We start from the raw sequence: 17,450 nt of genomic DNA on the forward strand, positions 1-17,450 counted from the left end.
CACTTCCTGAGATAGATATTTAATTACACATTTCTGTGTCTATCCTTCCTCTCTCCATTAGAATGGAAGTTCCATGCAGGTGGATATATTATCTGTTTGTTCACTACTTTATTTCTAGTTCCTAAAACAATAACAAACACACTTAGCATTTCTAATAGAACCACGCCTAGTGTGGAGTCCAAGCGACACACAGGGCTACTGCACTACACAAGGAAAAGGCGTAATGGGGGTAATCCTGACGGCGTAGGTCAGGGGTGGTTGTGACATGGGAGTGCCATGGATGGAACAGAGGATCAGGGGCCTTACAAGACCACCCAGAGATTTCAATATTCCTCTTTCCATTTGGCTCATTGCAGAATATAATGTTCTATAAGGATATGTATACCAATAGTAAGGGGGGAAATAGGTTCTTATATGGAAGACAGATTTGCAAGCAGGAAAAGTGAAGAGTAGCTGAGAGCACTAAATCTTCTATCTGAAATGTTTACCTTCTGCTTTTGCTCATCCACATGAAAGAAAGCTAAAAACTATATAGAACTGCAGGGTAAAAATTTTCAAAGGAAAATATAATTAGAATTCAGAACTACATTAAAAATAATAGTGCAGTGATGGCAACACATTAGTCACGGAATTTCCACCCATCCTAAGAAAAGAATTAGGGTCAGAAGCAAAAGAAAGAATACTTAATATTCCTGTACACTTTGCTTTAAGAAAACTGAATACATGAAAACTTAATCCAACAAATCAGGTAACTTAGGGAGTGATTTTTTTTTTTATGTTGAAAATAAAAGAATTTATTGCTCTACAAGAGTAACTTTATGATTAGTTTAAGTACAGAACTTTCAGTGGGTGTCTAACCCAAATGTATAAAAACTTGCCAAGCCAAGAACTTTTCTCAACTAAAAAGGAATCCTTCTTAGTATGAGATATTTAATATGATTTGAAAAAGCAATGAACAGGAAAACATTCTAGAATAATTCACACACATTTGTCTCATGTAAGGACACTATACACAGAAACATATTCTCTCAATTTTTACAGGATGTAGAAATTGTAGAGATTCACAGAATATAGTGAAGTGAATGTTCTCAAACACTTATTTTAATAAATATATACCATGTAAAATGTGCACAACATTTTTCCATTGTGAGAGCAGTTACAGGAAACTACAGTCTTGGGAACAGTCATTATTATCTGATATTCCAACCAATAGGAACAAAGCAAAGTCAACGAAACAGAATGAAGTGATGCAATGATTATACATCAACTTCACACATGTACAGAATGGAGATTTGTTACAGCTCTGAAGCCCACAGCCATGAACTGTAGGCGATGCAAGAGCAGTTTAGAAACAATAGAAATGAACTAAAAATTAAATTGTCTGTAGCTAATGATTAAATATAAAATATTAAAGTATCATATGGTTTCACTCATTTATGGAACATAAGAAATAGCAGCAAGATCGGTAGGAGAAGGAAGGGAAGAATGAAGGGGGGGTAAACAGAAGGGGGAATGAAGCATGAGAGACTATGGACTCTGGGAAACAAACTGAGGGCTTCAGAGGGGAGGGGGGTGGGGGATTGGGATAGGCCAGTGATGGGTATTAAGGAGGGCACATATTGCATGGTGCACTGGGTGTTATATGCAAATAATGAATCATGGAACACTACATCAAAAACTAAGGATATACTGTATGGTGACTAACATAACATAAAAAATTATTTTAAAAAAATAATATGCATTGAAAATGTTCATAAAATAAAGGAAAAAAGCCCAACTCCTAGGGTTTTGGTTCAGGGCTGCCATGATGTAAATAGGGAGCAGGGAAGTGGGAGACTAGGCAGGCCCTGGCTTGTGGCCAAACTCTTTCAACTAGAGAATCTCTAGCATGTTAGTAAAACCGGAGTTCAGTGTAAGTTTGAAAAATAACTTTTCTGCTAACATTTTTTATAAAGGTTTTTATAATTTTATAATGAGTGTGATTTCACCGCACTTGTTTTACAGAAGAATATTTAATCTCAGAGATAAAGTGATTTTCTCAAGGTCTCTCAATTATTGTTAAAAGTCTCCAGATTGCCAAATCTTCTACACTTCTAGTTGATGGTGTTGTTATCAATAATCAATGTACTAGAATCCATAGCATGTATTGGAGAAAGAGATTACAGAGAAATACTATAACAGAAATATTTGAAGATAAAAAATATATAGGTCTCTTCTTGGTATTTGCCCAAAAGAGATGAAAACCTATGTCTACACCAAAACCTGCAAATGGTATTTATAGCAGCTTTATTCATAATTGCCAAAACTTGGAAGGAACCCAAATGTCCTTCAGTAGGTGAATGGATCAATAAACTGTGGTACATCCAGACAATGAGATATTCAGCACTAAAAAACTAAGCTATCAAGCCATGAAAAGATATGGAGGAGGCTTAGATGCATAACACTAAATGAAAGAAACCAATCTGAGAAAGCTGCATACTATATGATTCCAACTATATGATGTTTGGGGAAGGCCATACTATGGAGACAATAAAAAGATCAGTTGTTGCCGGGGTTGGTGAAGGGGAGTGGAGGAGATGACTAGGTGGAGCACAGAAAATTTACAGGACAGAAAAAATACTTGGTACAATGCTCTAATGATGGATACATCATTATACATTTGTCCAAACCCATAGGATGTACAACACCAAGAGTGAACCATAACTATCAACTTAGGGTGATTATAATATGTCAGTGCAGGTTCACTGACACCAAATATACCACTCTGGTGGGGGATGTTGATAATGGGCAGGTTGTGCATGTGTGGGGGCAGAGGGTATATGAGAAATCTCTATATCTTCCCCTTGATTTTTTTGTGAACTTAAAATTGCTCTAAAAAATAAAGTCTTAGTAATAAATATATGGGCAGCATATATTTTCTTCTTACTATATCCAGGCACAATTCATGTATTCTACAATCATTATCTCATTTAACACTGGAAACAGGCACTATTAGTAGTAGCCTGTTCCACAGATTAGCAAAGAACACTCAGAAATATTAATTTGTCTTCCCAAGGTCACACAGGAGAGTAGACAACCCAGAGACCTTCTATTTTAATAGGGGGAGATGTGCAGTAAACAAGAAATGCATACACAAAGAAGAAATGTATCAGAGAGTAATAAATAGTATAAAAATTAAAGTCTGGTGATATAATGGAGTGTGACAAGGTGGCTAATTTAGATTAATGAGAGACTGGACTGAGCTCTCTGAAGCTATGACATTTGAACTAGTATTGGAAGGACAAGCAGTAGCCAGCCATGGGAGGTTCAGTGGGAAGAGTACTCCAACTAGAGCAAACCACGTCAAGTCCAGAGACAGAAGAAGAGTTTCTAAAATCATTGTGAGCAACTCACTGGAAAATGGTTTGAGAGGAGGTTGGAAGGAGAAGCAGAGAGCAATGTCCTGAGTTGGAAATTTCCAGGTGCAGTGAGAAAACGCTGGAAGGTTTATGCAGGAGAGTAACATGGCTCAATCTACAGGATGTTAAGAGCATAACATAAGCAGGCAGTTTGTGTGGAGAAGGGTTTGTGGGCAGAAGGGTGAAAAACAGAAAGAGGACTAAGGAGACTATTGCAAGAAGCCAAACCAGTTGAAAGATGATAGTGGTTTGGACAAAGGTGGTAGAGACAGAGGCAGGGAGCAGTGGATTTGGGGGAGATGTCTGGGTGGTAGACACAGCAGAGGTTGCTGATGTGAAGAATGAGGAAAAAAGAAATTTGGAATAAGCCCTTGACATTGTACAGAGTTCAGACAGAATGAGAACTGAGAAAACACCATGCTTTTTTTGGGGGGGGGGGATAACAACCACCACCACCTCATCTCTGAAGCATTTCCAAATTATACAGAAAAAGAAATAATCACAGGAAAGACATATGTGGCTGCAGTTCAAAGACAACATAATAACAGTCTTTAAAAAGCCATTATATGACTGCTACATTTGTCGCTCAAGTGATGACTGGAGCCTGACCAGGGAATTCAGATGAAAGAGTAACAGGCAACATGAGATATACTTCATAAAAGTTAGAAATGCAGAAGTTAAATAAAGGCAGATTCACTTCACTCAAGCCAGACTTAAGCCTGGGTGATTGATATATTTATTTCATTTTTATGAGTGCATTTGAATAGGATTGTGGAGGGTGCTCTTTCGGCAAATAGATCAGAAACTATCCCCTTTAAATGAGAGTTGGCCCCTTCAAAATAACCACTCTGGGAGAAAATAGACTTATTCTAATGATACTGCAGTTGCTCAAGAATTTTTTGAAATTCCTCTAGCGTGTTTACTTTCAGAGCCAGCAGCTCCTTCTCAGAGCACGCCTATGTCCCTTGAGGGTGGGCCTAGTCAGGGTCCATGTGATGCTGAACAGCAGACGACACTACGTCCTTGTTCTCAGAAAGGGCGTGGCCGCGAGCCTGAGCTCCATGGTGCGTATAGTCCATCACACGCACAGAAGCACTCGGGTGCCACAGAACTTCCCTATGCAAAGTCTGATGGACAGGGTAATCTCGTGCGTTGAATTTTTCACGAGCAACGCCATGGATATGAAACAAATCCACACTGTATTCAGAGAATTTTTTGGTGTAAGTTTTTTTTCTCAGATCAGGCTGTCCTCCACTCCAATTTTGATAGTTTCTCTCCACATCATCCTAGTTATGACACATTTTACCATTGATTTCTATGTTTTCATTTATTATGTTCCCACATTTTGACTGGTGCAGGATAGGGGAATGAACCCAAATGCCTAATGTGAAGGTTTCTTTGTGCCTGTTCTTTAGTACTTTGCTGAAGAACAACTTTTCAGAACTTGATTTGAGTTTTTAAGAATATTCGTACATCTTCGTCTAAAGTACGATCTTAAGCTGCCATTCTCATAGTTAATTGTTTATTTGAAGGCACTCAAAATGTCTGACCTTTTCAAAGATTCCGTAGATTACAGTATAAAGGAATGGGTGGTCCCAACATTTTCAGGCATGCTTTTTCCCCCTCCAAAATGGAAAACAATTGACATTGTTTTTTCTCATAAACTTCTTTTGACATGTTTAGTGTTTCACTTGCATATCTGTTAAACCACACATGGGGAGAAAAAAAGACCTGAATTACTTGCTCTCAAAAATTGCCACTATTTTATGTGTTGTCACAAAGCAACATGTAATTCTACTCACTTCTTTTGCTGCCACAAAAATGATGAGGCCCGACATGAAAGCATTGCTGCTGCAGGTAGAATAGGAATTTTTATTACTCTTCCAACACTTTGGATTTAATTGCACTTGTACTCAAATTTACTATACAGGATAAAGTATTTACTGTATCCTTTCTTTCTAATTGATTTCATGATTTTACTTCCTATGAAGAACAAATGGATGTATTTCACCTTTTTAAGCAATTCAAAAAGCAATTTTTTTCCAGACCTAGGCATCCCCCATCTTTTCCTTTCACCCCCAAACACATACCACCTGATAAAGAGAATTCCCCCCAAAGAGTTAGAATCATGGAAATCTGTTACTTGAAGGCAACATTTCCTTCTGAGTATAATAGAGATCTGGGCTCTAGTCCCAAAGAGGGAGTAAGGAGAAAGTGGAAATAATGAGACAAGAAGATCTTGGGAACACACTTCCAGCTGGTCTCAATGTTTTTTATCTGTGACTTTAGTAGAGTTGACTCTGTAATAGAGTTGCAAGATATTCTAGATGTGAATTCTACCTGGACTCTTCTACCACAAATAAATACCCAGAGGGAAAAAAGATGCTTTGACCATCTTTTGTGGCTAACAGGTAAAAGAGCAGTCCAAATACTTTTTTATATTATCATTAATACAACTGTTTTTGTTCAATCCAACTTGAGATCAATTAAAAAGTTCATTATCAGGACTTGTTTTTTATTTAAAAGCAAACAACGGTTAATTTAAAATGTATTATCTTTTTTTTTCAATAGTATTCTTAATGCAAATTAAGGCAAGTCCAAATTTAAAAGCAGGGCTAGCGATAGGCACATCAACAATTAAGTTATTCAATAAATGTTTGAGTAAGCTTATAATACAAAAAAAAAATAAAGATGGACCTTGGATGGGCAGATACCTTTCATTAATATTGATAGAGAATAATATGTGATGAAAAGACTTTTCTAATACATTATAAAAAGTTAACAGCATGTAAAATATGCCACTATTTATAGCCAGAGACTGTTTTATTTGAAATCTTGTTTAATTAATGCCTAATAAGCCATCAAAACCAAAACCATTAGTGTATCAACAAATCTTTCAAAGCTATACAAAACCTACAGAAAATTTAGAGTACATGGCTTGAAGAATTCTCTCTTCTAAAGCTCACCTCCTATTGTGACTGTAAGAATGTTAATTTTTTCAAATCAACAAATAATACCATAAATAGATTCATCACGTACTTGGGACTTTAATAGCATTCAGGACACTTCTGCTGCTGTGAACCTGCAACCAGTACATGTCTTACATTGTTGATTATTCTAATGTGTGAAATTCTAGGAATATGTAAGTGAACGTCTTAAAGAGTTGCACCATAAGCAATGCACGTCTGCTGTAGGTGCAGGCAGCCTTTCTCCATATTCTGAAGTAGCTCAGAAAAATAAAACCGCTTCATTATTCAATAGATTTCATAACAAACCAGTTATCCACATGCACGGTGTAAACAGTATTAACTTCAGATGTTTTATAACCACGTGCAGCTCAGATGTGTATGCTTCCAGGTTTGAGATCAACCAATCCAGCACTGGTAAACCACACAAAGGACTAAATTGATGCAGGTATACAATTCCACTTCTGTAGCGGAATCACCACTCACTCAGACCCATGTCCTCTTCTACTCCATCACTACTTCCCTGCTCTACAGAAGAGGACTTTGTTTTAGGAGGCCAGCTTCTGTAGACTTCTGTTTTATTTTGTTTTTGTTTCTCTCCATTGATATCCCATTTACTTGTTTAACATCTTTCTAACTCTGTTTGGAGGTCATGATTATTTTCTTTTCATCTCTCTTTAAACTATTCCTCTCTGTCTTTGACTTTCTCCTTTTGCTGTCTACTAGAGAATGTCAAGTCAAACAATTTTGTCCAGTTTACCTAGGTTTTCTTAATAAGATCTTGTTCTCTCTCAATTGCCTCTCTTTTCTTACTCTTTCTGTATAGTAGTCCAGGTCCTCCAAGAAGCAGATGCTATGACAGGATAAATGCACAAAGACTATACTAAGGGAAAAGACAGAGCAAAAGCCAGATAAGATAGGGAAAACCATCAGATGCTATGCAAGTCTGACCCAGCAAAGGAGAAAAGACTGGGAGAAGCACCCTGGGCTTCTCTACTGGGTAAGAAAGGATCAGGATTGGTAACATCTACCAGGTCAGCAGAAGTGCTAGCCCTTAGCAGGAAGGGTGGGCCACCTCTGAATGCTCAGAGAATCTTAAAGATGCTGTAGCATAAACATCCTCAGAGGCGTCCACGTAAATGTCTCCTCCCATCATTTGGGTTCCCAGATTTTCTCCCACCACAGCCCTGGCATTCCATGAGACCTGCCTCCTCTGAGCATATGAGGGTCTCTGAGGTCTGGGACTCCTACAGGTAATAAAGGGGTCTTGATATGCTACCTTGGAAGTTCCCTGTTTCTTACACTTAGCCTGCTTGTTAACAGTTTTCAGTCTCTCCTTATTCTTATCTCTCATTATTAGTATACAGAGTTTCAATACAACTTGCAGCAACCAGCCAATTCCAACGACTTGTAGGCATTGAATGGTCTCAAGGAACCAGCATAATTGAGCCTTTTGCCTATAGGAGAGTCTTCGATAACACAGCATATTACTATTTCCTAGCTCTTTTTTTTTTTTCACTCAATTACTCCTGTCTCCTGGAGTGAATTCTCCCAAAGTAACTACTTCACACAAGTCCTTGTTCCAGGCTGTACTTTCTGGGGAACTCAAACCAAGGCAGTTGGTTCCTGCAATGTCCACGGAAAACAGACCATTAGGATGGGATCCTGGACCTACATCATCACCAGAAAAATGGGAAGACCTATTAAGTGCTAGTGGGTGGGAGGCACCTGGGAGGCTGAGTAGGTTAGGCATCGGACTCATGATGTCGGCTCAGGTCATGATCTCGTGGGTCATGTGATCAAGCACGACATAGGGCTCCACACTCAGCAGAGAGTCTGCTTGAAGATTCTCTCCCTCTGCCCCTTCCCCCATTCTCACTCAAATAACTAAATCCAAAAAGAAAAAAAATGCTAGTGTGCAGAAGCATCTCAGAACTAAGACTCTGATCACAGTATAGTTGGAAGCATTTGGTTCTAGCACTTGAACAGTATAGGGCAATAGTATGTTCATAAGGATTATAGAGTTGGGTGGCTTTTGTTGCCTTGGAAGTCTTAAAAAGAGACCTACAAGGATACAAAGACTTAAGAGACCCTCTTCACTGAATGACCCTGAACATAAATAAGAACAGACAGATCAGGTGAATGTAAAAACTAGTAGAAGATATCATTAGAGGTTTTGGCACTTAGAATATGGCCACTGGTCTGCTGAATGGAATCCCTTGTGAATGGACTGGAGAGGCTGCACCAACCAAAATAGTGGGCAGAAAACAAACCATTCCAAAGTGACCGAGGGCAGCCTGGAAAGGCAGAAGATTCTATGGGGAGTGGGAGTATTTCATCCAATGGGGATGGCAGCTGCAGGTAAATACTCAGACTTCCATTTTTCACACATATATTTCTTAGAGGTATCCTCTCTTTTGCAGAGGTTTTTGTGAAATAGAATTCATCTTTGCCTACAGCAGTGATATCACTTATGTACCCTCTGTCATGTTCTTCCCATTCCCTCATTTCTCCAAACAATGAAGAGGCTGGCCTATTATAGAGTTAGAGATTCAGGCAAATGGGGAACATTACAGGACTCCAGTTATCAGAACAGAGACTAAGTAAGATGTGGACAAGGGAATGACAGGAAACCTCACTATGAGAATTAAACTTCAATCTAAGAACCATACTTCTGATAATATTACCTTGAGGCCTCATTCCTGACAGTATTCAACCCAGACCCTGGAAAGTGGTTGAGCCCAGCCATGATCAGTCACTGGGAACAGGGTGTGGAATTTACATGGTCTCATCAGCACTTGAACTGACTTCACAACTTCAAAATTATTATGACATTCCTTTGAAGATCCTACCCTCATAAAAGTGGGAATGAAGCCAGAATACCAATCCTGCACTATACCTACAGATAAGTAAAACATTGTTTTATAAATTAAGTCTCAGAAATGTCTCCCTCCTCTTATTTGTAGATTAAAGAATCAGACCCCTATCTTGAACTATTTTTTTTACTTTATTCTACAAGTTAGTTATTAATAGATTTTTAAGAATGTATTTTATAGACATTTATAACAGTATCTATGCCGATTCCTGTCTAAATGTCCTCTTACCTTTTCTTGATCAGGGTCAGTATTAGCCTAATTTTTTTTCAGAATAAGAAAAACATTGTCTATGAAATCATCACTTTCAACCTTCTATTTTCTCTGTATTTCAGAATAAGAAAAACATTGTCTATGAAATCATCACTTTCAACCTTCTATTTTCTCTTCTATTTCTCTGTAATACACCCAAAATTTCATTCATGAACTTCCCCTAAACATCAGCATGCTGAATATTGTTTCCCTGTTTATAATTATGTTAGTAGCACCATGTTAGGACCTAGTCTTACATGTCTTTATATATGTGAACTCACACAATTCACTTACATTCTTAAAAAAACTTATTTTAGTGCTGCCTCACCCACATCTGTCTTCCTTGCTTCAGGTTATGTCTCAACCCTTCTTCATTTAGTCTCAACTTTATGTCCCAGGTCATACCATCACTTATATTCTAATGATAGGTCAAATAAAGAAATGCCATCAATGCCATGACCCCTTGACAGATAAATTTGTGGGCTCAACAACCTTTGAAATATAACCATAAAACATTTAACATTTAAACATTTAAAAAATGTATATTCACAAACTCACATAAATTCTTTTTTAGTGATGCTGAGACCTGTAAGCAATAATTTCAAGTTGTGTTGTTCATCTATGGAAAGCAGTCACTAATATTTAGGCACCAACCCGGTTGTAATAATAATGCTAATGCTGACATTTTCCTTACAGAACAATGTAAACTCTACATTTACGGAGACAGAGCTTCACAGCAACCATGATCATCTTTATCCAACAGTTATAATGCTGCTGATGCTGTGCTGGGAACCAGAGGAAACAAGTTTTAGATGTGGACATAATAATAGATGTGGCATGGGCCATTCAAGGAAGAGCTAATAATGCTTGAGAGCCAGGGACTAATAGCTGAAGTTGAGAAAAGGATAGAAGCAGGGCTACAGGATACTTACTCTAGGAACTGACAGGTAGGGATTAAAATCTGAAATTGCGTATTAAAGCCAAATGTGAGTTAATAAGAGTCGAGAATCACTGAAATAATCAGAGGGAAGGCCCTACGGAAGAGCCTATATCATTAATGAAATGACAAATGCAGACACTCAGAAAGATGGCATGTTGATTGCTAAGAGGACAGCAAATATATTTAGGGACCCAGTTTTAGAGAAAACAGGAGTTAGGGGCTGAAAGCAGAATTAATAGAGGAACAAGAAGAAAATCTATACAAGAAAACAAGACTGATCCCCAGCCACTTAGCGACTGAGGTAGCAGAAAGGGAACACATTCATATGTAGTCAACTGGATCTTAAGATTAATTGGAAGAGCATTCTCCAACTTCTCTCAGCTTAGAAGTTTATTGATTAACTTTATATTTGAATGACCATTTAGCTTATTAAAATTCCTGGATCACACATATTCCCTTTTTCTAGCACTTTGTAGACATTGCTAATCTGTAATCGGAAAATGGAACATTGAAAATGAGAAGTCTGAAGCCAGCCTGATACATTTCCCTTATTAGGAAACTTGATCTTTTTGCCTGGATACCCCTCAAATTATTTGAAACCCACTAACTTTACAAAAATATTTATAGTTTATTGATGTTCTGTGCTGATTTTTTCCTAAACAGGCTAAGGAATTTCAATTTATAGATTAAACTTTTTAAATTTTCTGTAGCTGTGTGTGTGTGTGTGTGTGTGTGTGTATGTGTGTGTGTTTACTTTTTACTTTATGTTAAAATACACATATTTTGTTAAAATACACATCTTGTCCATTTTTAATGTAGAGTTCAATGCCATTAAGTACATTCACGTCCATCACCACCTTTGGCAACCACCATTCTATTTTCTATCTCTATGAATTTGTCCACTCTAGGTATCTCATAAGTGGAATCATATAGTATTTGTCCTTTTGAAACTGCTTTATTTCACTTAGTGTAATGTTCTCACAATTCACCCATGTTACAACATGCATGATTTTGTGATTCTTTAATTATAGATATATTCTATATTTGTACTCTAATATGATAGGCACTACTCACATGTGGTTATTGAACACACAAAATGTGGCTAATGTAACTTAAAATCTAAAATTAAAATTTACGTGTATTTTAATTTTAAATGGTCACATAGTAGCACAGTTCTATATGATCAGCATCAACTATTTTCCTGGTTTCTCAATTTTATTTTTTTAAGATTCTATTTATTTGAGAGAGAGAGATAGCAACCATGAGCAGCGGGGAGGGGTAGAGGGAGAGGGAGAAGCAGACTCCCCGCTGAGCAGGCAGCCGGACCACGACCTGAGTGAAGGCAGACACTTAACAGACTGAGCCACCCAGGCGCCCCTGGTTTATCAACTTTGGGATTTTTACTGCTGAGATATGTTGCACCTTAGCAATATACATCTTTCCTCCATTCAGTCTTTATCACTTTTTAAAATATATTTCTCTGTTATCTTTGTAATTTAAATATATTGTACAGGGATGTACTGTATGGTGATTAACATAATAAAACACTAAAATAAATAAATAAATAAATAACCTTATTAAAAGATCAGATAATAATAAAAAAATAAAATAAAAAAATTATATTGTACTGATCAATCCTTTATGTTTAATTTAATCTCTGGAAGATGTTCTGCAGTTATATGTGGAAACATGAGTTTGCTCCATTATTTCAGTTCTCTTATTGAAGACATCATGTGTTATGTCTACTCTGCCTAAAATCCACATCCGAAATTCTCTCCAGTGTTTATTCTTTCCACTGTTGTTCTCCATGCCCACCAATGTTTTTAGCAGTGATTTTTCTTTATTGTACTTCTAATTTTCACTTCATTTTGATAATTCAGTTTTTCTTTTTTTTCGAAAGAGCTCCATATTTTATCTTCTATTCTACCACATCTTCCCTGAGCTCTTGTTTGTTCTTTGTATTCTTATTCTATGTTGATAATTGTTTCAAAATTATTTAAAATTTGTCACGATATGTTCACTCACAATTAACAATTATCATTTAATGGCAATAGTTTGGTTACGATGATGCTTTATTTGCTATTTGTTTGCTATTCCTCTGCTCCTTTGTTTTGTATTATTGATTGGATATGGCGTCAACTGTTCTTTGGTTATTATTCATATTTTAAAGCAGTTTTTTTTTTCTAGACCACATTTTTTCATGAGGTTTATAAAGAAAGGAACTACTAGTCTCTCTAGACTCTTTTCATCAACAAGAGATGGTGGTTTTGCCGTCAAGGCATGCTACTTAGGGCTCCGAGGTCTATAGGACAGTGCTCCCCTCTCAGTCTCCACTCTGCCCCATTTGACATCCCAACTTCAAGCAACGTGGGAGTCCGGAGTCTCAGCCACCCCTTGTTTCACAGGAGATAGAGATTACATTTCTATTTCTGGTTTTCTATTATGCTTTCGGGCAATTTCAAAAAAATAAAACAAAACAAAAAAAACCCCAAAAACCCATCTTCACACTCCCAATTTCAAATCAGAAGTACCTATTTTGTCTATTCTTTTTGAGCACGTCAAAGGATCTTTCTCCACTGGTATCACAACCGGCTCTCAGAATAGTCCTGCTCTATTTTCTGTTTACATGACCCCTTATGCTTTATTTTATACCATCTTCCTTCAATAAGTTTGAGAGGTTCACTATCCATTAAAACAAAGAACAATCTGAGTGATATTATGAGGTCTTGAAAGATTCCTTTTCATCAAACAGGTTTTATCTTCCCAGACCTGAGTGACAGACTCTCTCATCCCTCTGGCATGTCAACTCGGCAGGTTTTCTGTGACAGGTTGAGGGCAGCTTCAACGCCTCATGGGAAGGAGTTCACCTGCTGATGTTCTGAAACTCGAATGCTTGGTCCAGTTTTTCCTTTATACTTCTCTTAAATAGCACTTGGAGGAATCTTTTTTTCTATATTCTGTTTAATTGGTATAAAAATGATATTCCAACAGAACATGACAAAATCTCCTTCCAAGAAGCCTAGGTAGAAAAAAGCTATTTCGTGTTTCTTGAAGATAACATTTCATGGGAACCCTGCCATCTGGTATCAATGGTTACTATTTATCAATATCATGTGCTGTGTCTGTCAAGTGCTGCTGACATTAATTGTCTTCTATCCTTGTTTACTGCCTTAGCAGCCAGCTGCAGTTGAAAAAGCCTAGCAGGAGCAGGTCCTGACATCCTCTGCAACTCCTCCCTCCATGAGGTGTCATCTTTTCACCATTTTCAGGTCAAATTAAAGGCAAGCAGACACATATGAAATTTAAGATACTTAGATCTTAAAATGTGCTATCCAAGGCCTTGGACAAGTTATCTTTGCAACAATATCCTGCCTCAACATTTTCTCATGTATCAGCAATCTAGTAAAGCTTTGTCACTTACTAAATTATACCCACGTTCCAGAGCTTTCCATATCCACATCCTTTTCATGCAGTTCCTTCCATCTATAATGTCTTCTCCCTCCCAATTTTTGGTTTTATTTTTTGTCCCCCTCAAGCTGTCTTTCATGGTATAGATCAAATAGCACCACATCCATGAAGGCTTTCTGGATTGATACCAAATAGATGTCATTTTTTCCTCTGCTAAACTCTTATAACATATCCATCATCCCTAAGGTTCTTAACATTGTATCTACTGTTCATAGCTATTTGTGAATTTGTTTCAGACCATTCCTTGGAGGAAGCATCTATAGCTCCATCTTTTAGACCCAGAGAGCTTGCAAGATTACTCTGCATGTCATACATACTTAATAGGCTAAATTGAAAGCCACAGAAAGAATATTATAACTATTGGTTTCCTTCTATTCTTTTAAGTTGCATTCATTAATGCAAAGTCAGGGAAATCATTGGAAATCAAAGGATTTCAGTAATCATTTCTATGTGCTAGTCATTATTCTAAGTGCAGTAATGGTAGAAATAGTTTGAGGCATACACTCACATCAAAACAAACCCCCTTCTGCAAAATTGCCACCCTCACACAGAGTGGATCTGCGACAATTGCTTTAATATTACTTCATCCTCCATCCTAGCTATGGTTACAGAAGTGAACACAGACCTGAGTTAGATCAAATGAATTGTGTCATGGAACAATAGCCTGGGGCACTGATATTCCATCATTCTGTACACGGAGAATCACAAAAGACCTGTCTGTAGTAAGACAGAACACAGATATTTAAACTTCGCTGGGCATCCTGCCATCTCCCACCTGCCCCCACCCAGGTCCAATTCACCATGTTTCAGTTCTACCTGTTCTTCCTAGTGACAGATGCTTATTAACTTGTTATGATTAACAGTTTATCCATCTCTTTATTTCACTGTCTCCTTCCAAATTATTGCCCTTGATTTTCCCTGTGTGGCAGATAGGAAAATAGGATTATATAATACCTTCTTTGATTTCTATGAACAACAAAAAAAGTTATCTTAAACAAAGTTTCTTACCTCTAAATCAAGCTCTGACAACAAAATGAATAAGCTGGTAATATTCAATTACAAGATTCGGAGAGTTGCAGCTCCCCTGGCCTTTCATCTGTACTTATTAGTGGCACAGTGGATCTTAAAGAACATGTCCAAGTCTCTGGGAGTCAAAGCAGTATGTTTCCTTTGAGCAAAGCTAGGAACAACAGTGCATAGGCTAAGGCCCTACGTCTTAAAATGCCTAAGTCAACTTTGTCTTATGAGAGCTGTTGTATCGGTTGGAATTGATGTGGAAACAGGAAGTCTGTTTCATTGTTTTATTACAGCTACTATGTTTTCTTGAAGTGTATCTAGGTACATTATCTTGAGTCTATCCTAGATGTATTCATCTATTATTCTAATCCCTGTACATAAGTGATCTCATCTCATACTTAAAACAATTGTGAAATAGATACTTGTTCTTCCCAGGAGCATCTGAAAAGAGGAGGAAACAGATACAACATAGACCCTGCTTTCTGCTAGCTATCCCATGGACTGAATGTTAACTTTAATGGGCTATCCCATGGACTGAATGTTAACTTTAATGGGCAGGAATGTCCCACACAGAAATAGATCACAAGTATAATATGAATTTTACTAGTGATTTCAGTAATATATGGATTGAAAAACCAAAGTTACATGAGCTAAGTAGGAAGGGATGTCATGAGTTACAGGAGGCAATGAAGTTCCATGATAACATTTTGTTCTTTGGGATTACTTTATTTGCATGTTTAGGCTATTTAGGAATAAGGAGATAAGAAAGGATTCCATCTTCAATCCAGATATATTTTGGAGAAATAAGTGTTATTTGGTGGCATGCCTTCATTTTACTATCTCTTTATGTTATTGCTATCTGATACAGCTATATCTTAGATATAATTATTGTTACTATTAAACTGCAAATACCAATAATAGTGCATCATTTCACAGTCTGCATAACTTATGGAGGAGAGCTAATAGTCTTCACAAGGGGGTGGTTTCACACTGGAAAAGTGTTAATAGATAAAAACTGCAATTTGCTGAAATTGGTATGATATCTTTATTATACCTTCTCAGCTCAATTGGGCCAAATTTGACATTCTAAATTGCTATAATTTGGAGCTCTCCAGTTTTATTATTAAATAAGAGCCTAAAATTTTATATATTTGCAAAGAAAAGATAACTTTCCTAATTTTTTTTAGTAATTAGTTATAATTACATGTGGCACTGTGTTATCATTACCTTCTTTGGAGACTAAGAGATACAGGTAGATTTTTCAAAGTTAGATCAAGCAGAAGGAAGAGAACGATCAGCTTGCTAACTGTCTGGAGGTGCAAAGGTCAGGATATGCTCAGGGGTAGCAAAAAACCACTTTATGGAAAGAACTTAAGATACAGGGGAAAGCTAAAGATAAAACTGGGAAGACAGGCTGGGTTCAAGTTGCCGAAGTCTCTGAATGACAGACCGAAGAAATTGTATTTTATTCGGTAAGCAATGAAGAGATAGTAAAGGTTAAAGTAGGGTAGTGATATAATAGGAACAATTCTCAAACTCTGGAAACAAAAGAGACATCAGGAAGAGAGAGAGACTAAAGGTAGGAAAATCATTTTGGAAGTTACTGCATATTAATGAATGTGCTATAAATAAGATGCTCTAAAATAAATGCCTTATAACTTTCATATTGTTCTAATGACCCAGGTCACTCACACTTCAGGATGTAGCATGATCATTGCCAAATCTCCACTCAAAATACTTGGGGAGAGCTATAACATATCAGTCAGGCATTGTCAGGCATTGTCCTCTCTACCCACACCACCTTAGAAATATTCTTAAATTTATAGAAATGTTTCACAAACAACCACATAAGCCCGAAATCTGCTAATTTGTCAAAGATACAACCGTTTCACTTACATATTTTCTATAGCTGTTTTCGTGCAACAACAATAAAGTTGAATAGTTGCAACAGACACTGGCCATAAAGCCCCTTTTCTTTCTTTCTTTCTTTCTTTTTTTCTTTCTTTCTTTCTTTCTTTCTTTCTTTCTTTCTTTCTTTCTTTCTTTCTTTCTTTTTTTTTCTTTACAATTTGGCTGCTACAGAAATAGTTTGCTAACCCCTGTGCTAGACTACTGTCTGCACCTGGTGGGGGCCACCTTCTTTGTCAATCTCTGAACAATCAATCCAGAAATGCAGTTTCATGCTAGTTTCCTCCTCCCTCTCCAGATTAGCACTGCCTTTTGTCATTTCTCTATTTCCAGAGCAGCAGCTGGAAACACACTGTTCCAGAGGACACCTGCCATCACGTTGGCTAGGATTGGCCAGTGACCACTGCAGCTTCAACATTTACTGTGGTTACATGTGAACATAAATCAAAATGTGCAAGGTAGGTCTAGATGAAACATCCAGGACAATTCAATGGAATTAGAAAATTGATAGTCTATGCCCCCTCTCCACATAGCTTCCTTCCACTGCCCACTTCCCACTGCTCCAGAAGAACTTTACTGCATAAAAATTTAATAGCAAAGTCTTTGATGAAATTCCTAAAGATGAATA

Source organism: Ursus americanus, chromosome 11 (genome assembly GCF_024610735.1).
Source record: "Ursus americanus isolate L20-20 chromosome 11, mUrsAme1.1.p, whole genome shotgun sequence".
Lineage (NCBI taxonomy): Eukaryota > Metazoa > Chordata > Mammalia > Carnivora > Ursidae > Ursus > Ursus americanus.